General features: G+C 40.1%; 2 long non-coding RNA genes across 4 annotated transcripts in view; both read left to right on the forward strand.

Annotated features, from left to right (window-relative positions):
- The first annotated feature begins 432 nt into the window (after positions 1–432).
- Positions 433–22754, forward strand: part of LOC111934685 (uncharacterized) — a 41283-nt gene continuing 18961 nt past the window's right edge. For both annotated transcript variants that reach the window (XR_015275469.1, XR_002867379.2), the window contains exons 1-2: positions 433–605; positions 4407–4539. This is a non-coding gene — a long non-coding RNA (uncharacterized LOC111934685). The remainder of the gene's footprint in view (positions 606–4406; positions 4540–22754) is intronic.
- LOC147650823 (uncharacterized) lies at positions 10887–21080 on the forward strand. Of its 2 annotated transcripts, none has more exons than XR_015275470.1 (3): positions 10887–11050; positions 17140–17219; positions 17865–21080. It is a non-coding gene; the product is annotated as an uncharacterized LOC147650823 (long non-coding RNA). The 2 variants fall into 2 exon arrangements; XR_015275471.1 differs by lacking the exon at positions 10887–11050 and adding an exon at positions 13779–13823.

The following is a 22754-nucleotide window of genomic DNA, read 5'->3' on the forward strand; positions in this document are numbered from 1 at the left end:
ACTGTGCTTCTCTCCTGAAGGGAAGGGACAGATGGGGGGTCAAAGAGAGGATGCACAGTGGGTGCTTTGAGAAAAGAAAACATAAATTTCTTCTGTTTAATGGATTCCTGTCTTCTATGGCACAGGGAGTGGCTGGGCTGAGCCTATATAGGTTAAAGGGTTTGCTCTTACATGGAATCCTTTTGTAAGGTGTTGTAAGCAGCAGTAAAATTCTGCCTTTTTTTTTTTTTATAAGAAAATGTGGGGTTTTTTTGTAAACTGAACAGGTTTGACAGAAACATTTGGGTTATGCTTAACACTCCTTTTGCTCTGTGTTGGGCTCTTTTGGTTTGGAGTGACTGCTGATGGAAAGCTTCTGGAGGGAAGCAGAATCAGCTGCCCAGGGAGCTGCTGTGCAGGCACTCTGAGCCAAGGGAAGGTCAGAGGGGCTGCAGGTGTGGTGGGGATGGTGCCACTGGAGTGGTCATGAGTGAGGCAAACCCAGCCAGCCCAGCCAGGGACAGCCCAGCTGCATCCAGAGGGTCAGGAACAAGTGCAGCTGAGGGAGTCTTCAAATGAGCAGCTCCAAGGCAGCAAGTGGAGCCCAGCCTGGAGGGATGCAGGAGGTAAGGAAATATTCATATTCATTTAATACTGAAAAAAGAGTGCAGTCACAGTTACTTTAATATTTGATGAAACTGGTCTTGAAGCTTTGCTGTCCTTCCTACTGTGGAGTGGCTTTTGTATCATCCAAGTTTTTGTTTTTTAGGCTCATTGCTGGAAGGTATCTGAGAGAGGGGCTTGAGACTGTGAGGTACAAATTCTTATAAATGTCTAGCCACTTGTTCAGTTTTTGACAGCTGAGAGCTGAAAATTAGGATTTACACATCGTTGAGAATAAAAGTTACAGCAGATTCAGCCCTGTTCTGTTTATGTATTCCGTAAGGAGAGCTTGTGTGATCTGTACTTTATATCTGTAATTAGTTGTGTGATGCATTAATCATTGGGGTTCAAAGAGCCAATTGTATCTATTCTTCCCAAATACCAGTATTTGGTGCAGTGCAAGGGGAGGAGAACTTTTTCTTTCAGAATCTCTGAAGTTCTTGAAATTCAGGATATTTTCTTTGGGTCAATTGATTATTGACATCAGAAATTCCTGTTTCTCAGATGGGGAACTGGAACAAGGCTTGCTTGGTGAGAACAAAGGCTGTTCTATTACAGTGGATTATTACACTTGCAAACCTAATTATCCCCTCTGGGACTCAGCACAGGCCTAATGCAGCCTGGATTATGGAGGCAGGTTCTTACTTTCAACTTTGTTCAATAGATTTCTGACAAGCTGGGTCTTACAGATGATTAAATTTCACTACAATGATTAGAGAGCTTTCTGCAAAGGAATCACTGGAATTTTTGGAGGCTGGAATGGGACAGCTCTTCTCTTTCACTCTGATGTTTTCTTGGGCTTTTCCCTCCACCTTTTATTTTTATTCAGAGGGAAAAAGTAGGATTTTCTTTTCAAGCAGAGTGATCCTTCAGGTCTGGCATGAGAGGAGTGATTGATGTCCTGGGTACCTACAGACTGTATAAGGCTTGTGTTTGAGGAATTAAATTGTCATAAATTAGTGGTGACTGAGCAATATTATTGCCATATCTAGAATTAACTTGATGGACAGCTGAATGTCGCTGAATGTGTCCCCAAGGTGGGTTCTGGAGCTCCTGTGATAAAGTCATTTCATCCAGATTTAGGTTTGCACTAGCTGATTGTTGCTAATGCTTATAAAGGATGAAAGTGTACCTAATTTCCCAATATTAGAGAACAATAAATAAAAAAAGGGATTTTATTGAAATCTAAATCCTAAGCACCTCCAAAACTTACTTCTGAAGTATTAACAGTGTTAATGTGTCCTTTTTTCAGGCTCTACTTGCCACTAAACGCATGTTTTTATAACCCTAAGTCTACCTACATATCAAAATTATCATGATTTTTAACATACTCTGCACTTACATTGCCTCATTCTTGTAATGAAGGTAGGAGCACTCGAACTTAAACCTGCAAACACCAATACTGGAAAATTTGTGAGGGTTTATCTTACAGAATGGCAAGATACTTAATCATGAGCATCTTCATATAGGAGCCTTTCTTGTGGACTTTCTTAGGTAGATTTCCCTGTATCCTTTTGTCCCTTAAGAAGGGTTTTAATAATTTGTCAGCCTATTCTATTTTCTCTGAAATGTAAAGTGTCATTTATTTGAGACAGACATCTCAAAAAAAATAAATAAAAAGAAAAGAAACTGGCCTGTAGATTAAGGAGTTATTGGGAGGAAGAGGAAAATGAGGTGGCTGGGGTTTTTTTAAGCCTTATTTCTGTATGAAACTAGGCTAAAATATCTTTCCTTAAATTTGTGATGCTGTCCATGAGTGTTTTCTACACTGAAAGATGAAAAAAGCTCCACAGCCTTACAAACAGCTATTAGACAGTCACAATTTTTTTTTGTTGCCTGTAAATAAATCATTCAGGTAATAATTTACTGAACAGTAAGGATTCATTATGCATAAAACTGATTAAAAAATTGAATTGAAATATCATACATTAATAAGGTCATTTTTAAATGTTGTTTGATGCTGCTAAGAATGTAATGATCAGTACACTGTGAATGTTATAAATATGTAGTTTGGACACAAATGTTGGTTGTCTGAGTGTGTTGTGCTCTCTGTGGGGCTGTATATTGAAAAATCACTGCTGGTAGGGAAAGAAAGACCCAGGAAAAGAGCTGAGAGTTCTGACTGCACTGCTCCTGGTACCATCTGTGGCTATGGATTATTGGCACAACTGAGTGATTTAGGAAAGGGCTTTATGCAACATGGAAAAGGTGTTTGAATCCTTAGGAGCCTCCTGAAAATAGAAACCAAAACAAACCAATCTAAGGACAATGCAAACAAACTCCAGCCAAGCTGACTTTTCTTCTTCTTCTTCCATGAAAAGTTGTGGGTGCCTCCTGTGTGTATCCTCTACCCCTATTTGGTGTTCATCCACATCAGAATTCCTGAGACTCTCCCTATTTCTGTGCTAGAGAAAGAAAACTACCAAATATTTTGCCTTCTGCTTACTGGTAATGAACTGATGAGTGAAACTGATTCTTTCAGAGAAATATTTTGAAATATTTCTGAAGGCTTGTATAGGATGGAAGGTTGCTCTTGGCATGGAGGTGTAAGGAATTAGAGGAGACCAAGGTTTGCAATAACTTTTATTGGCCCAGCTGGTAAAGGAAGGTGAATTTTAGAGCACATAAGGCCTCAGAGTCTGAAATGGAAACAGGGGGGTTCAAAGCTAAATACAAGTGGAGAGAGATTGCTGAGTTTGCCTGAGCTTTACAGAAAATATTCCATAGGTAGGATCCCTGCTGGATGGCAGCCTCGGTGCTCAAGTGCACAGCAAGAGATTTGACTCCAGAGCTGTTATCTGTTAAATTTGTTCCTCAAAAGAAACTAAAAAAGGTTTAATTTCTGTTTTGATGTGGAGCAAGAAAATATGTGCAAGGATGTTTTTCATACTCTCCCACTTAATAGTCATGTTACACTATTTTTCCTCATGAGAGTTTGTGTAACTCAGACTAAAATGCACTGAATCTGTTCCTGTAAAACTGTTTAGTATTTGGACTTCATCTTTTGCTTTTGTGACTTTTTTTTGTGTTTAAGATCAGAATAAGTACATTCATACTGCAGAAAGATTTTTATTTTTTTTGAAAAATATAAATGTATGTGTTGTGGTATGTCAGAAATCAGTTTTAATTATTATTTCATGGTTTTTAATCTATTAATTTATTGCGTCTTAGGTAATGACAGTACTGAAAATAAATTACTTTGTTTACTTATAAAATTCTCTGTTGTTCAGTCATAGGCTACTTTCTCTGATGTGCAATGGTAGTGGTAATTTGCTATAAAATAAGAAGTATCTGAGGGAAAATAAATAAAAAACCCCAACAAAACCAAAACCCAAGCCTTGCAGTGTTTAAATCACGCTTTAAGCGAACACTGGAATTCTGCCTTGAGTATTTTATCCAAGCAAGGGCTGAATTGCAGTATTTACCTTTCCTGTGCTATGGCTTGCCAAAGAATTTTGCACTTTGTCCTTGTATAAAGTCATGGTGATGCCAGTGGGCCATGTGTGCTAAGCCATGCAGAGCTGGGACTGGGTTTAGAGCAGATCTCTGGCTCTGCCCCTGTGTCTCCTGCTACTCCTCTCTGATATTTGTCTTTGGAAACATCAATTCTGTTGGAATAACAGCCCAGCACTGAGTGTATCTGATAAGAATCTACTTCCACCTCAAAAAGGTGAAGATGTGGAAACTTTGGGCAAAATGTTCAGCAGGTGCCTTTTGATGGATCTGTCTTTTACATCACCTGATGTTTTCTATATTGTCTTCAGTGAAGAGAAATTGATGGAATTCTCAAAAATCACCAGTGTGGCAGCTGAAGGCTCGATTCATGGATTTTACTGACTTCAGTTGATATCCATTCCCGTATAGGAAATGATTCTCTTCGATTCAGTAGATTTCCAGGTAGGTTGACTTGTCTGAGTCCTTCCAGTTTTTAACCTCTGTGTTTATTTGGTCATTTTGCCTGAGGTGTTCAGCAGCTCAGAATGCTGGAGATACGTGATCCCCAGTTAAAGGTTTGCTGTGTCTTTGAAAGCTGCTTTGCTCTCTTCTTCCTTCCTCAGCTGCATGTAAAACATTCCCCAGATGATGTAGTGCCTCATTTTGGTGTTTGTGAGCCAGACTGGAACTCACCTGTTTAAAAGGTGGCCCCCTCTTAGGATGTTAGCAATATTTTCTAAATAATTGTAGTAGTTAAAGTGCAAGTACAGTGTAATTAAGTAGAAATGTCACTTTACAGCATAGAATTTAAGACAGAGGCAAAGCTCGCTCTCTGAAAAGAGCAGAGAGCATGAAATGCAGAGCTATTTAATTCAGTAGGAAAGGTTTACAACCCTCCCACTTTGAAATACAGAACAAAACTGTATTATTGGAATGGTAATACACAATACTTCTTAAAGCCAGAGGTGTCTAACCTTCTTTAAATATTCTTCAGAAGCAATCAGATGGCAAACACACATTTTCACAAAAGCAGTTTCTTTCACAAAGCAAGCAAGCTTTATAAAGCTGCTAAGCCTTATAAAATCTGTTATTACTTGTGTCCTTTATACTCTAGGTGTTTTAGCTTTTAAAGTGATATTATCAGTTTAATTAAAAACTTATCAAAGCCTACCTCTCACGCAGAAGCAATTCAGAAATTCCAAACACAAACATCTTACCGTGTAAATTAGATGCTAGAATCATATCAAACTGCAGGTATGTTAATTATTTAAGAAAAAAATAAATCTCCCGGGCATTTAATGAACTAGATAACCAGAGTACCTCGTTGTTAAAACTGGAAATGTCTTTGACCTCAGAGGGGATGGAAGCAGGTAATCCCTTTGGTGAAAGTCAGCTTTGATTTTTGTACTTAACCGTGTCTGGAAGCCTAAATCTTTTTCCTAGAAGGTGATACTAATTATGGGCTGCCATGACAAAAAGGCCATTGAGGCCTTCAGAAACATTCATCAACATTTAGAAGACTTTGGATCAGGTTTTCTGTTAAGGCCTGAGCTTCTGTAACTCCATTTGTGGAAGAACATACCTTTTTTCATTGTGGTTAGACTGAGCACCAGAAATAGCACATGTTTTTTCCTATGAATATAATGGGTGAAAAGTAAGATCATCTTATATCTATACTATATATATTCCTTCAATAAGGAACTTGGTTATGACTGAATTTTTAAAAAATGGTCCTTGTGGGGCTTCTTTTTTTCTCTTGTGGAGGTTTTTTTTTGTTTTCTTTTTTAAATTTTCTTTGAAGACCTTGTATTGCTCAGATGAGTGCTGCAGTATGGGCTGATGAATTCGACTGGTCCATCTTTCCCAGGGTGTACCTGCAGCAGAACACAGTCAAGAACTTTACTGACAGGTGATCAGTAACTCTGCTATTTTAAAAAAAGTCTATTTTGGGTAAGGTTGTCACTGTTACGTGGTGCTGCCAAGTCTTGGTGGGTGTAGGGTGAAAAATGCATTTTTTTCTGTGAATTCTGGCATTACAAAACATGTCAGGCCCTTGACAATTATCTGAAAGCATTTTCTAGGGTCATTATGCCCTAGGTAGAACTTAGTGTGCTGAAAACTCCTGGGAACAAAAGTCCTGTCTGGAACTTGCTAAATAGGTAAAATCAGCTTGCAAATATTGCTCCTTTTAAGTAGGTTGTTAACAACATGTTGATGGACATCCATATTTATTTTAATAAGTCTATTTTCAAGGGACTAAAGTAATCTCAAGCCTTTCTTTAGTTTACTCTATACAGGAATCCTGATCATTGTTATTTATTGTGGCAAATTACCCAGACAAGGTCAACAAGCAGATATTTAAACCTTTCCCTCTTCCTGACATGGCATCATAGTTCAGAGTAAATAAGGATAATATTATTTTAATAATTAAAATTTACACTTTAGGCTGTATTTTTTTAGACTGAATTATTTTAGACTGGCTGTGTTTTTTAAACTGGATTATTTATTTTAAAAAAACAGTGTAAATAACGTGCATATTTGAGTGTTTAGAGTCCAGACAACAACCTGCATGTAGATACTATAGCAATCCAGTTTTTCAGAGAAAAATCTCATATTGATGTAAATTTCCACAGGTTCAGTGGCATAAGAGGTGTGCCCCATCTGAAGATGTCTCTGTGGTTTTGGCTTGGGGTTTGTTTTTTTGTTTGTTTGGTTTGGTTTTGGTTGTTTGGGGTTTCTTTTGATTAGTTTTGTGTGTGTTTATTTGTTTGGTGTTTTTTTTTTTTGTTTTGCTTTTCTTTTTTATTTGCATTTTTTGGGGGATTTATAGGTTTTCTTGGGAAGCTGGTTGGTGAAACTGAAGGCTTGCCTGGTTTAATATAAGAATGGAGTGTTTAGAAGTATAAACATAGGATGTATGAAATCACTGAGTTATTTTAAATTTTGAGTTATTTTTGAAAATTAAAGGTATTGTGTGTGTCTTTGGATGTTTGTGGATTATTGATTTATCAGCACCCAATTGTAAACAAATATATGAGCAGGTGGAAACAATGCAGGGGGTTGCTGTAGTATCAATGCACTAAAGGTACATTATATATCTCTTTGCTTTCAAGATATTTCAGTTTTTAGTGCCTTGGAGTAGATTGAAAGTTTACTGCTGTGTTTTTTGAGGTGTGTTAGGAGGATTTTTTGGTAGGGTTTTTTTATGCCTTTGATGCATAACAAATTGCTAATTCGCTTTCACAATAATCTCCTATATTTTTGCAAATCCTATCTAGCATTGTGATTAAATATTTTTGTTAATACCAACTTGAGATAAGGGGATTGGATTTAGCATGTCCAGAATCCTCTGGGGGCCATGGTTGCTGCTAGAGATGTGTTGTGGACCTAAAAACAAGTTGTTTCACAGTCGAATTGTCTGGGTTTCAGCTGTAAACCCAGGCAAGCTGAGTGCAGCTGAATTTCTTGGGGGATCTAAAGCCTTTAGGTTATTGTATGCACAGCTCAGACCTCACAGCAAGCTGGGAGGGTGGCAGGAGGCTCCTACAGAATGGGTTGTCAGGGCATAAAACTCCATGGTATAAAAAAGAAATACTGACTAGATGATTATTAGGATGGAATAATTTTGCCTGGGTCTAAGGCAGAGCTGTTTTTCTTCTGCCATTCCTAGGAAATTCTAAGAATCAGAGGAAAATCATTGATACCAGAGGTGCCACAATACCTTTATTTATTTTTTTTACATGTGCATTCTTAATAGTTTTTCACCAACCCAGTCCTCTTGCCAACCTGATAATACACTTTCACAGGGTGGTGCATTATTCTGGGCAATTTTGATACTGCTGATGAAAACCCAAACACTTTCAGATTTGTAACAAAGGGTAGTTCCTAGCTGATATCCTCACACTCACTTCCATTGTTGTTGTTCTAAAAGTGTGCTTTCTTTCACTGTGTTGTTTTAAAATGAGCATGTGGTGTACTCTTGAATGCTTGGTGGAGGAAGAAGAAAGGATTTTCCTAATGGTTCAACAAGAGCACTTGGTAAATAATTTATCATCATCAAGTGCCAGCTTTATCTGAAAGCTGACAGGTCTTTCTTTTATGATTCAGTGGTGTCTGTGCTGACCTGCTGTACACGCTGCCCATCAGTGTTTTAAATCTGTTCTGGTGTTATCCAGCCCCTGTTACACTGATCCACTCCCTTTTATGCTTTATAAAGCATCTACTGATATTTATGAGGTATGTGTTAGCAAACGTAAGAGTAAGTATTTTAAGGCTCATTAATATTTTAAGTACAGAAATACAACTTCTGTATTTGTGTGTGTGGCAGACGTCTTGTTTTATGAGAACTGTAAGAAAGTGATTTTGCTTATTGATTGACATTATCAGGCAGTCAGGCAGACACTCCAGCAGGTGGAATCACCTTTTTGTGTTGATGTCTGCCAGAAGTTAACAGCAAATGTGATGCCCTTTCTGCCAGTGAGAGCTAATGTGCACAGAGGTAATGGGTTTTAAAAATGCTGCAAACCTTAATGGTGTGAGATCAATATTCCTGCTGCTATGGGTAAAATGCTACTGCATATATTATTAAGACCTTCTTCAAAATTGAATTACTTGAAGCACTTTTGGACTGTTAGAGGATTCAGTATTTATCTTCACAATAAAATACTAATGGACTTGTGTTTGGGGAAATAATATTAATATTTTTTCCTCTTGCTTAGAAATAGGGAAACTTATTTTTTGAAAGTAGAGGTGAACACAGCGTTACCCCCAAATCTATCAGTTTCCCTGCTGCAGGGCAATGTTTGAGACTGGGGGAAAGTTAAATTAGCTGGTAGAGGAGCTCGACAATTTTCCAAGGATTACATATCTGCCTATGTGTATTTTTGTCTCCTGGAAAGGGAATGAGCAGGAGAGCTGTGGTTTGTTCTCCCAGCAGAATGTTCATAACCCCAGTGCCAAGGGGGCAGCTCCCCAGTGAGGCCTCAGGAGTGCTCCAGGCTTTGAGACCTCGGATATTTTCCAAGCCCCAGTGTTGGAATATTAATGTGTGTGTGTGACTCTGAGGTTACGTGTGTTAAGTGCAAAGCATATAATAGCTCCTCACAGTGAATCTTTTTTTTTTTGCATTTCTTATCTCAAGAATGTTCTCATGTATTCTGCAGATTATCCTGTCAAGATTTAAACTGGGTCATACTACCTGCTCTCATTTAACTATTTGTTTGGAATTGGTGTTCAGACAGATTCTGGAGGTTTTGCTTTCCTGATGGTTTCCTCAAGGCAGCCAGGGGAAGCCAGTCAAAGTGAAAAAGGAGGTTTTTAGTTAGACAATCACTGGTAAAAAAAAGAGGGGTGGCTTAAATATTTCACCAAGAAATAAACAGAACTGGCTTTGACTCAGGTTGAACTGAGTTACCACTGAACCATGTTACAAATCTGTAAATATTAATTGCAATGAAAAATCTGCTTTTTAGTGTTTGCTTGGTTTTGCTTTGGTCTTTCTCCAGACCAGAGAAGGAGTTGCATTTGCAGTGAAAGGTTGCACTCAGTCCCCTGCTGGTTTTCCCAGTTGCAGAAGGCAGTGTGCTGACCCACCCTGGCAGGAGATGCTGAGAGGAGCTGTGCCATGACTGCAGCTCTCTTGCCTGGTTCCTGCCCCGTGGCTTTGCCCTTCTCCCAGCACTGTGGGGCTTTTTCCCTGTGCCATGGGAGAGACATCCAGCTCCAGCATGCTCAGCCTAACACATGGAAAATGAAATACTGTGGCATAAGCACACAGTCTACTTTCTACTCCTGGACAGATGGGCAAAATCATAACTCCCCAGAGCCTGAGCTGCGTGGCTCTGTGTTAGATCACTTGTCACAGTGAATGTATTCAGCGTTCCATAACATTGGCATAGTCTAACAGGAACAAGTATCAATGCACTCACTAATCCTCCCCAAACCTTTCAAAGGCTGCCTTTACTGCAGGGGTTTGTTCAAACACGGGAACAAATGTGACTTTGACGTGGACTGGTGGGAACAAAACAAAGCTTATGAAAAAAATGAGGTATAAATATTGTCATAAGGTGAGAAGCACATGGAGTTCATCCTGCTCAAAGCCATGTTTGGCATAGCTCTACCAGATCTTCTGCCAGCTATTTTTCATTTTATGCTTCCCCCTTCAGTGCCAGTTGGAAAAATATAAAAACTCGTTTTCTCAAGAGGAAAGGAAATAAATTTTCCTATGTTTGTGTATATGCATGCACCCACATACATATGTGTGTGTATATACATATATATATATAAAAACCTGTATGTGTATCTGTATATGTTAAAAACTCTTTTTCCATGCAATAGGAAAAAGTTTTAGTAAAAATAGGAGACAAAACAAGGTAGGGGAAAAAACATATAAAGACTTGGAGTAACTGAGGCATAGCATGCAAAATATGACCATTTTATTGTTTTCTATTCTCGTGTTTGTCTGTCTGCATAAGGTGTCTTGAAATAATTTCCTAATTTAAAGTATGATGCTTATAAGAGATAATTCATAGATAAATTCCTGCAATATTTGGGCAGGAGAAGAGATGAGCCATGCTGGAAAATCATGATTTTAATCCAGTATCCCTGTTTGTCTGTCTTCTCTATAAATATATGTGCTTGTAAATGGATTAAAAATGTAGTTAATATTGAACTATAATATGCACCTATGTTTTATTGCTAATAAGTTTAAATCAATGCATTGCAGAAGGAAGTCACCCTTGCTCAATATTTCAATGGGATGTGTTTTATATTGATCTTTATTTAGTTTAATTATTTTTTTTTAAATTTAGGACTTTTTCTGCCATGGGGCAGTAAGACTGCCACAACCCCAAACACTGTCAGCAGTTCTTTAGATGCAGAAACCTCTGTTCTCTGCTGGAGAATCAGAAGTTGTGCAGAACATTCCTGCCTTGCATGAGCCACCCTCTTGCAGAGTCCCTGTCTCTATTAAGAGGTGAGGAACTGCAAATAAAGATGGGTTTTCAGAAAGCTCCACTCATCTGATGGGCATGTGAATATATTTGTAATTATAATGAGTCTAAATCTATGGCTTAAGCCTGAGAGGCAAATGGCAGAGTTTCTGATAAAGAGGAGTTAACAGTGACTGCAGGATATGAGATGCTGTGATGTAAATGGAAGAGTGTTACAGAATGCTGCATTTTCTGAATTAAGGAATATTTTGGGGTGTTGTTGACAGGTATATCCAACTGGGTTCATCTGGAGTTGCATCCAAGCAGGTTTAACAGCTGTGTCTGTGTTGATAACAAGCAAACCTGAATTACTGTGTAGAAAAATGTTGAAACTGTATCTTCAGTCAACATTTTGTAGTATGCTTCTTTTCATATTTTGGGTGTAAAATACTTCAAGGTGATAATTCACTGTCCTCAATCAGGTCCTTGTAGCCAAGATGGGTAAACACAGTAAATCTGCTCACCTAAGGACCATTTTCACTGTCCTTTGAGCTGTATTTACCTCAAGCTGCAATATGAAAGACCCTACAGGGAGGTTGGGCTAAAAGTCCTGGACAGTGCAATGGACTCCTCAGTGTGGCTGTGCTGACACCAACTCTTGTTATAGGCGCACACCCGAACAGCCCTGAATTGCTTTTTTTGGTCACTTAATTCAAATCTTACCCTAATATTTGTGCTCTCTGCTATCAGAGTCCTGTAGATTGGGACAGACCATTCCAGCCTTGATCCCAGCCCAGGGAGGAGCTGGAGCTGCTGCAGAGAGCCCAGAGGAGGCTCCAGGATGAGCAGAGGGATGGAGCAGCTCTGCTGGCAGGAAAGGCTGCCACAGCTGCCATTGTTCACCTGCACAGGAGAAGCTTTGGGCTGAGCTCAGGGTGGCCTTGCAGGGCCTGAAGGAGCTGCAGCAAAGCTGGAGAGAGACAATTGCCAAGGGCTGCAGGGCCAGGAGGCAGGGAATGGCTGCCAGTGGCAGAGGGCAGGGCTGGATGGGATCTTGGGCAGGAATTGTTCCCTGGCAGGGTGGGCAGGGCCAGCTCCCAGTGTCCCAGGAGCTCCAGCCCCAATGTCCAGCCTGGCCTTGGGCACTGCCAGGGATCCAGGGGCAGCCCCAGCTGCTCTGGGCACCCTGTGCCAGGGCCTGCCCACCCTGTTCTTCAATGGTTTTGCAGTTTATATATTTTTTTTTTTATTTTTTTTTAGTGAAGTTGAGTCTGCACTTAACAAGTAGTTGACCACATCTATTTTGTTGGAACCTACATACCTTTTTCCCTTCTTTTAACATCTGCACTTTAAACACATTTCCATATGAACATGTGAATAATAGAAAACATGATTTCTTGTATTTAGTGGCACTTTATCTGCAGAAAAGTGTTTAGTTTTCTTTGAATTTCTAACCCTGCAACAAAGGCAAATGGTGCTTGCCTTTGTTACATGTCTGTTTAAGTTGTAAATTCCCAAATTCTGAAAATTGCTACCATTGCTTTTTTTTTTTTTTGTATAGATACAACTTTCCTTCTTGAAGTGCTTTTCTGTGGATGAGCTGTAAAGGCATATTTGTGCCGAGGTCACTGGCTAATGGTACACTTAGTTTTTCCATACACTTAGAGATACTTTGTGTATAGGTAAAACTTTCAGAAGGTGGGGTTTAATTCTGGCAAATAGATGGGACCAAAATCTTTTCCTACAAAGGATGTGATTGCTTTCAGTTCACCCCCTGTGCTGACTCTAATGTAGCTCTGCAGAGCATGGTCCTGTCTCCTTGTGTTGTTTTGGAGGAGAATTTGTATTAAGTGAGTCAATCCTACATGAAGGACACTTTGAGTGTTTACAAAGCTATAACTACTCTGTTACTGGGTGCTTCAGCACCAAAATATTTGAGAGAAAGAAGGATTTGTGTCAGCCATCTGAAGGCTGGGTTTTTTTGTCCTCCTGTGTGTCTTTCCTTGCTCTAGGCACAGGGAGCTGGTGTGCAGGGATGAATCACCTTTATAACAAGGTGATGGTTGTAAATCACGTGTTGTTCCTTACATTTAGGTTCAGTTGGCCTACAGGACAGAGGGGAAACATGGATTTGGTGAGAGTGTATGGATGCTAAATCTAAACCACAGTGCCTGTACAAATTACAGGCCGCCTGGCTCCTCGGGCTGCCTGAGAAAATAGCCTGAGAAAAATATGAGAAGGAATTAAAACAATTCTCAGAGATACTAAACAGCCTTGCAGGTGTTGTTTTGCAGTCTTGTTTTCTCTTGCAGGAGAAGGCCAGGGGGGTGATGGGCCACCCTGACCAATGATGGTGATGTAGCACTTTGTTAACCAATAAGAGTTTCCTTTCTGTACTTTCCACGTATCTGTCTATAAGACAGAGCTGAAGCAATAAACTAAGGAATTCTCGTGATGTGACTGCCCTGAGAGTCAGTGTCGTTCTTTATCGCCATTCCCAATCGGAACGACAAGAGTGTCCCTGTCCATCCCTGTCCATCCCTGTCCATCCCTGGGTACAGGAGGGGCAGAGCAGGCCCAGGCTCTGCTGCAGGCCCAGCAATGGCAGCAGAGCCACGGGCAGGGGCTGAGCCCAGGCCCTGCCCTGCACAGGAGGCAGAACTTGTGCCCTGGGCAGTGCCCAGCCCCGAGCAGATTGTGCAGAGAGGCTGTGCATCTCCTCCCTGGGGATATTGCAGAGCCACATGGACACACTGCTGTGCCCTGGGCTCTGGGATGGCCCTGCTGGAGCAGGGAGGTGGCACCAGAGGAGCCCCTGTAGGTTTTTCCAGCCTTTATCTCCTCCAGGGTTCTGTGAAGGGAGGTCCTCACCGAGCCTGAGGCTCTGGTGTTCTCATGTTTGCACTCAGTGTGGCTAATTTGCAATTGGGATCAAAACTGTGGAAAAATTCTGCCTCCATGCTTTGCATTTGGGTAAACTGAATTGGAAGGCTGGTGGCTCAGAGTCTGAAGCTGTACCCTGTGCCAGAAGTTGCATTTAAGTTTAGTTTAAAGCATATTTGTTAGAATTGCTAAGTGGCTTTGTCAGAAGTGTTGCTCTGCTCTAAACCAGTGGGATAACTGTGTTAACTTAAGAACAAAATGGATGGAAGTGTGTGTAAACAGGAGGTGCAGAACAACTGATTTTACCTTCACAGAACAAGTTATAAATTTTGTAGAAGTTGACACAGAGAAATTCTGCTGTAATTTATTACTCTTGAGGCACCTCAGAAAGGTGCTCAGGATCTGATTATTCAAAAAATTGCTTGTGCCAGAATAACATGTTGGGTTTAGTCTTTGAATTTTATATGCAATATCCAATAAAATGCAATGCTGATTTTGAAAATATACCTTATATTTACCTCAGAGATTGCATTAGAATGATCTTGATTTCAATTACATATATTGGACATGTGTTTTATTTGTGTAATAGCATTATTTGGACTTTCCTGGGGTGTCATGGCTTGTTACACTGGGGGATACAAAAATACAATGCTCGAGAAATTGCAAGGTCAGTGAAAGTGATTTTGGTAAATACAAAGCACTAATGAAGTTGTGGTGTTGAACTCATAGTGAATTGTTTTAGTGAAATCTCTTATGATATGTGCCAAAATAAGATTTTCCTCTGCAGCAGGAGTTTGGAAACTTACATTTGAAAATGAATATTTGCTATTGAAAACTTTTATCCAGATGAATTGAATGGATAGAATTCATAGCAATATAATGCCGTTCAGGTTTTAATGAACTTGAGAGCCTGATATTTAGAGGTTTTGTATACAGATATCCTTTAAAGACTTCACCCTTGCAAAGAAATTTTAAGAGATTGATGGAATTTGGTTTATAAACTGGTAATTAAAGTGTGCAGTAATGGGACAGAAGAGTATTTTTGAGTGTTACTACTCAACTGAGTTCACTGGAATTTGTACATCAGGTGCTTCTCCAGATAGAGTTGAATTCTTGAGGCCCTGATGTACAGTTTTTATTTATATCTGTACCTGAAAAGTTATGTCAAAGAAATATAAACAGCTTGAACCTCCAGGCTGCTTCATCTCAGTCCCATCATTTCCTCCTGTTATAAAATCTGTCAGCTGGCATAAAAAGGCATCTTAAAGCCATCTTTTACTTTTATTTTAAGCAACAGTCATTGATACTAAGCAGCCAGGTAGGGGAATGGAGTGTTTCTGGAAATTAAGCTGTTTGCATACACAAACCTTCTACACTGAATATTTCAAATGTGAGAAGAGGAAAAGAAAAACAGGCAGAAAAGCTTGTAAAGATATGATGGCAGCAGAATGAGTCAGCAAATGCATTCCTGGTTGCTCTAATTATGTAATGATAATGGCTGTTTATAAACACAAGAACTTAATTGTTAGCTACAATTTTGCTTTGGTTTGGGGTTTTAGCAGCAGTTGGAGAGAGGCTGATACTGGTTTCTGTGCTATTAATAGTAATAACCAGCTTTGTATCCCTTGGCTTTTATACAGACCCCATAGCCCTGAAAGTGCTGTGATTATCCCCATTTCACAAACACCAGTAAGAAATGTGAGTGGAGTGACAGATCAATGTCATTGAGGTGTTACCTGGAGCCTGAAATGGAGCTTTGGACTCCAAAGTCCTGTGTCTTTGCCTGTTGGGTTGTTCTGGTGTCAGTGGTGTTTTCACCCAGGAAGAGTAGCAATGTTTGTATTCAGGGTTTGGTTTCCATTATAGCTATCAGTAGTTTCTGTATAAAACAGTTGTTGTCTTAACTACAGTGTGTTATAGGAGCTCTCAAAATATGAAAGCTCCCAATATGAAGCAATACAGACTATGGAATGTTGAAAACATTTTTTTTTTAATCTGGTGTTATTCCTAATTCACTTGTGGATCATAGAAACCTCAGTGAGCTCAATCATCAGAGCAAGGGATTGTAGTTTGATGGACACGGTGTCAGGTGTATTACAAGGGAAAAGGATAACTCAAGAAGACAAAAGTAGATCAAAATACTCAAAGATTAAGGAGACTGAATGTGAAGATCAAGAATGTCCAGAATGAAGACAGCATTTGTGTGCCTGAGCTGATAGGATCAAACTATGCATTGTTTTTGCATCCCTGACAGTAAGCCAGAGCTTGGTCTGGGAGAAACCTTCCTCTACGGTTCTTTTGTCCAGCTTGCCTCTTTGTTGCAGTTTATTGTTTGCTTGGTTGGGTTTTTTAAGCTGTTTCTCAATGCAAGATTTTGTGTTTGAGAGACACCGTGGTGGTGAGGTGTTTCCAAGCAAGGACAGGCTCTTCCCTTGGGTTAGAGATTGAGGACAGCCCTGGCAGTTGTCACTGCTGAGCTCCTCAGGGAAGGAAAGGCTGCTGGAAGTTCTGTCTTTGGTAGGTCTGGTTAGCTGCATGATGAGGCTGGGTATTGAGTTAAATGTTTTTATTTGGCATATCTCATAAAAGTCTGCTGGTGTGTTTGGGTTTGGTTTTTTTGAGATTTATTCAATTTCCATAGCAAGTGTGGATTTTCTAGTGTGTTGCCAGGACTAGGGGAAAAAGATGCAGTATAAAATTGATTAAAAACAGTGGGGCTGATACAAAGATCCTTGCACATATATCTGATTGCAGGCTAAATCTGACATAGGAGTTGTGTCCAGGCTTGTCCTTTTATCATATTTCTTACCCAGTTAGTCCCTAAACTTTAGGGTTTTTTTTCAAATACATAAGCAAGAAAAAAATACTCAGCAATTAAAAAAAAAAAAGTTGTTTGGGTTTTCTTTTGTTTTTAAGTTGATTTTTTTTACAGAAATGTTATTAGTAGGGAAAAGAGACATGAGAATTTATGCATATGTCATATAAATAGTTAATATAATTATGTTAATATAATTGAATAACACTTATGACATTGGATTCAATGAGCAAACTCTTTTTTCAAAGAGGCATTAGTTTAAACCCCAGAGAACACATTTTGCTTTGCTAATTGAAAAGGTGGTGTTCTGCTTTAGGAACTACATACCTTCTGACATAAATTTTTTATTTTATTTTTAAAGTTTTTTAATGTTTTTGAGCAATATTTTGTTGTTCAATGCAAACATTGTCATCTGTTGCTCTGTAAATTTTCCAGGACACACTGGTGACAAGTTGCTGCTAGATCTGCCCAGGAATTCCATCCCTGGATAGAGAGAACAACGTGCTGCAGCTGCTGTGAGCTACGTGTTGCTCTCCCTACAGCTGGGAACAACTGCATTTCTCAGCAAGCAGTGATTAGCATTTTGATCTTGACAAGCTCTTTCCTGTCTGAATACTAATGTTTGAATGATTGTCTCTGCCAAGCAAGGCATGAACAGCCATTGCATCTATAGCTTGTAGTTAGCTCCTGCTTGCTAGAAGCATTTGATCAAATATTTGCATACTTGATTACACCTAATACAGTCTTTAAAAAATCTCCTCTGATTTATAGTTGTAGGAAAAAAATGTAGGTTTGTATGTCTAAATATGCTAAATCAACTAATTCCAGGATGAAATGCTGGAAGAAATGCTGAAAGAGCATCCAGTGTCAGGTGTTGTGATCTAATATGTTGGTGGTTCATGCCAGTACTCCCAGCTACATGCAAATTAACAGTATTCAAGTGTAACCACAAAGCATTTATAGTCTACAGATTAGCATACCCTGAGAAAAATCCAATTATCCTTTCCTTGCTTGTTTGCCTTCATTATATTTTTGTTTCAGGGTACCTCTCGTATTAAAAATTCAGAATTATTTAGAGAACTAAAATCAGATTTATAAATAGCAAATGATAATACAAATCACCAGGCTGAAGTATGAGAGTGTTTTGTCTTTCTTTTCAGGAAAGGAAACACCTCACAAAGGAAACCCAAATCCCAGGGAACAGGGGAACAGAAGTTAAGCTTTGCAATGTGTTTCTGCTTTGCTGCAAAACAGGCTTAAACAAAAACCAACTTATGCTGCTGGTCCCATTTTAACTGTTGGAGAAAAGCCCCCTGTCCTCCAGTCAGGGACAAAAGAGCTGTAGAAGGCTGTCTTGTGGAGAGTTGAAAATAACAGGGAGGTTTCATGTAGTTACAGAGAAGGTTTTGGGTGGAAGGGACCTCCTGGACCATGTGGATCTGGTCTGCCAGAGTGGCTCCTGGAAGGCTGCATGGGGAAATCTCCTCAACACCATTGTGTCATGTCTGGTTAGGGTGTCCCATGTATCCAGGTGGTCAATGGCAGCCTCAAATGAACAGATTTGGTAGAAGGCTGGCAGGAGTTGCAATTGTAGCTCACATCCAGTTTGCTGAAAAACATAAGAGCTTGGGCTGGTAGAGCTTCAGCTTCTGGGCAGGGCTTGCAAGTTGCCATATGCTGATGGGCCAGGCTGCCTCTCAAGCCAATTTCCAGCTGGCCTGAAGGATTTGGGATTGTCCAAATACAGTGGAAACTGTTTGTTTAAGCAGAGAAAAATGATACTACTTCATAGAAGTGTCTCTAGATTGCTGTAAGCCAAATGCAGCCTTCTGTCCAGGAACTTTGTTGTTTGTGGTTTTCATCTGTATCTGAGTCAATAGGAAAGAAAAAATGTTTGGGAATTGCTTAATGGGGAATGATGTTAATAGCAGTCAAATGAAATGGATTAGTTTGCCAGTTGTTCAAGATAAGCCCCTGGGCAGCGCCCTGCAGCTTTATTAGATAAATAAAGGGAGATCTGATTGTGACAGGGCTCCCCAACTGTGAGACTGGGGGTGAGAAGGAGCTATGTCATGATAAAGAAACTGCTGAGGATACTCAGTTATGGATACCTGTGAGGAATTTAAATTATTGATGGGAATATCCATCAGCAAAGAAGTCTGTACAGGTTACAGAGTGTGTTGATAGCTGGTGGCAGAACATTGAGAGAGATGCTAGTGGGAGCCACAGGGGGACTGTGAGAATACCTTGACATGTAAACAACAAAAGGTGGCTTGAAAATTGCATGAAGAACAAAAGTATATATTTGTGTGGTTTAATAGAGGATATAAAGGAGATTAGAAGTACAACTGAAGGGTGTTTTTGGGGATCATGAAGAGCAGGGATATTCATCTTTATATTTGCACATGCTGGAGCTTTTTCCTGAAGTGGGAAGGCCTTTGCAAGGTCTCAGACAGCATTGATGCTACCTTGGGGGTACTCAGTAGAAATGTAGTGGAGCATGAATGCTCCTGGAGCCCTTGTGAAATGGAGCGTTCTCATGGCATTAGAATTGGGTATGGTGAAGAAATCTTTCATCAAAGTCAGGCTGAAGTAAATGAGGGAGAAGTACTTAGCAAGAAAATTCAGAATTAACAGGGTGTTAAATTGCTGCCAGAGACCCTTGTGACACAAGTGGCCAGGGAATGCATAATGTCCTTGCAGGAAAAAACAGTTCAGAAGGTATAAAATGGATGTAGCCAGAGCACCTTTGCTGCTGCTTGGACTGTGTGACAGCACTGTAGTTTGTGTTTAAGCTACATATACAAGTTTGTGTGTTCTTCCACATTCTTCCTCTTTGAGAAGATTCCATATCCACAATTTCATTTTGGAATGGATTTTTACAAAGAATCATAGAATGGTTGGGCTGGAAGGGATTCGAAAGATCAAATTATTCCAACTGCCCATCATGGGCAGGGACACCTTCCCCTGGACCAGGTTGCTCAGAGCTCTCTCCAGCCACGTTCCCCTGGAGATTATTGGACCCCCTTTAAAAAAACAACAAATAAATACCCCACATTGCTAAGTTATAAAACCAACCTCAAAAAACATCCCCTACCCCTTTTTTATTGCACATCACGCTCTCCCCAAGTGGTGAGGGCTTCCTTGGGTTACAATTCTGTTGTTCCACTGACCCACCAATAAACTGCTGCTCTGTAGTGAACAAGATGGAAAAACCAGAATCTAAGTTGAAGGTTTTATACAGAAATGTAAGGGCCTTTAGTATGTTGACCTCCTGTTTAATTTCTGTGCCTTACTAGATAAATATACTTTACAAATATAAATGGTGTTAGTTAAGCTTCTCTTTGAGAGCAGTATAAAGTACTGGGGTGGTAATTGATGATGAGATTGCATCCTTGGGGAACAGGCGAGGGAGAGGTGGGGGGTGTACGACAGAATAAATGAACTGAGAATCCAAAATCGCTGCCAAGAACGTAATTATGGAATGTTTGAGGTGGTTGTGTAGCGAGTCTTAGTGGTGAAATAAGTAGGGAGCTATTTTCTAAACAACTGAGCTGTTTGTGAAGAACCAGAACATGCTGAAATTCAGGAGGCAGTGGGAACCCTTGGGAATAACAAAGCACCAGGTGCTGTTAATGTCACCGTAGGAACTCCAAGAATTATCACTTTGATTTTGTTAGCCTGGGGCAAAAAAAGCCAAGGAACAGTGAGTAATGGCCATAATGAATAGAAGATAAGATTTTGATTGCATAGAGAAGAGCTATTTATTTGCTAATACAGAAAGCAAGTGTCTGGAACTAACACAGGCCAAGTCCTGATGGAGTGACCGCTGAGTCACCGCTGGGCAGGGAGTCACCACTCAGATGGAAAGGTGACAGCCTGTGCTGCTTGCTGGAGTGTGAGGATTCTTGATCTTTCCAAACTGCCACTTTCCAACTCATTTTTTTGCCTCTTCACATCCGTGTTTTTCTCTTAACTACTGCCGACTTGAAAGTTTTTGTTATTTGTTCATAAATGCTGTAAAAATCTCCCAGCTCTTTATTTTATGTGTTTGCTTTGAGCTGGTTCAGCAACAGTCTTTTGCTTCAAATCTAGCAAGGGTCATAGACCTGTGCTTTACAAAATTTAGCCATGTATTCGGGATAGTTAATCCTTATTAAAGTGGGTTATAGTCCATCCATCTGCAAAACAAACTCAATGATGCCTTTATTATTTGCCCCCCCTCCTCCCTGCCAAGGATTTTCAGAATAATAGAGGAGCTTTGAGAAGTTTTGATGAGACACAGTGATTGAATTAAGAAGTTCAACAGTAGGCTAAATATAAGTAATATTAATTTCTCAAATCTGTGAGAAATTTTGTACCGGTTCATCTAAGTAGCAAAGGATTAATAATTCATATAAATCATAAAGGTTTAGTAAATCATGCATCAAGTTAAGATCCTACTTGCTATTACATTTTCAGACATTATGAGTCAGCAGCTTTATAACTGTAACCATCAGAATTTCAAATGTTAAATGTATTTTTAACACTGCTTAAGACTGCATAAGAAATTATAGAAGGTCACCCTTTTGAAAAATGTACCTGTGCATGTGTAATTTGATACACGTAACATGATCTATTATGCACATCATGTTTGTATTGTGCAATTTTATTACATTAAGTGCAGCACAAATTGTGTTTTATTTCACATTCTGCCAACAAAGTCGCTGACTGAGAGTTGTATTTCCAAGGCAAAGATCTGCTTCTGAGGAATTTCAAACACAGAAATACCACTTTTACTAGATGTGTGCAAGGCCAGGCACAACTTTTCTCAGAGCTCTGCATCATCTTTAACTGAAAAAGAATTATGTGGTGTGATCAAGATTGTCCTCAGCCAGAAAGGTTAGGTATTAGAGGGAAGAAGTCAGCTTATAAAATCTGATTATTTTCTCCTCATCCATTTGCCTGTCAGTAATGGTAATCGAATATGTCTGTACACGTTAACATTAAGGTGTTTGTATTTACATATGCAGTTATATGTCTATAAAGACTTTTATTCTCTTCAAGGAAAAGGAAATTTGAACCAATAATCCTTTCTTAATAGAGAGGTTTGGTTTATCTTTTCACTAAAGATGTTAAACCCAAGGTCAGTTCATGAAATGCTGTCTTTACATACGATTATTTCAATCTTAAAGAATAATCTTAAAGTTATTTCACGTAAATTTTGACCTTTGTAATATTTGTGCATGATAGATTTAGGGTCAAAATCTATTTGGACTCATCGCTTCATAGAATCACAGACTCATAGAATCATTCAGGCTGGAAAAGCCCTCCCAGCCCACGGAGTCCCAGCTGTGCCCGATGCCCACCTTGTCCCCAGCCCAGAGCTCTGAGTGCCACCTCCAGCCCTTCCTGGGACACCTGCAGGGATGGGCACTGCAAAGCTCCCTGGGCAGCCCCTGCCAAGGCCTGAGCTCCCTTTCCATGGGCAAATTCCTGCTGCTGTCCACCCTGAGCCTCCCCTGGCCCAGCCTGGGGCCGTTCCCTCTGCTCCTGTCCCTGTTCCCTGGCAGCACAGCCCGACCCCCCCGGCTGTCCCCTCCTGCCAGGGACTTGTGCAGAGCCACAAGGGCCCCCTGAGCCTCCTTTTCTCCAGGCTGAGCCCCTTTCCAGCTCCCTCAGCCCCTCCTGGGGCTCCAGCCCCTTCCCAGCTCTGTTCCCTGCCCTGGACACGCTGCAGCCCCTCCAGGGCTCTCTGGCCACGAGGGCCCAGAGCTGGACACAACACTCAGAATCACAGAATGTTCTGCATTGGAAGGGACCCTCAAGGATCTTGAGGTGCCTCCCCAGTACCTGGCACAGGGGGATGGGGTCTTCCCTAGTCATGAAGTAACATGACCAAAGATGGCCCAGAAAACTAATTTGATGAAAGGAAGTAACTTGGGTTAAGATGCTTGACCAAATTAAACACTTGGGTTTTGAAAAGAGGATAATAACATCTCAAAATTTGAAGCTGCTCTTGCAATGGCTTTGTCATGAATTCTTCCTCTGATGGATTTGTAACTAAAACT

Source organism: Cyanistes caeruleus, chromosome 12 (genome assembly GCF_971803275.1).
Source record: "Cyanistes caeruleus chromosome 12, bCyaCae1.hap1.1, whole genome shotgun sequence".
NCBI classification, from domain to species: Eukaryota; Metazoa; Chordata; class Aves; order Passeriformes; family Paridae; genus Cyanistes; species Cyanistes caeruleus.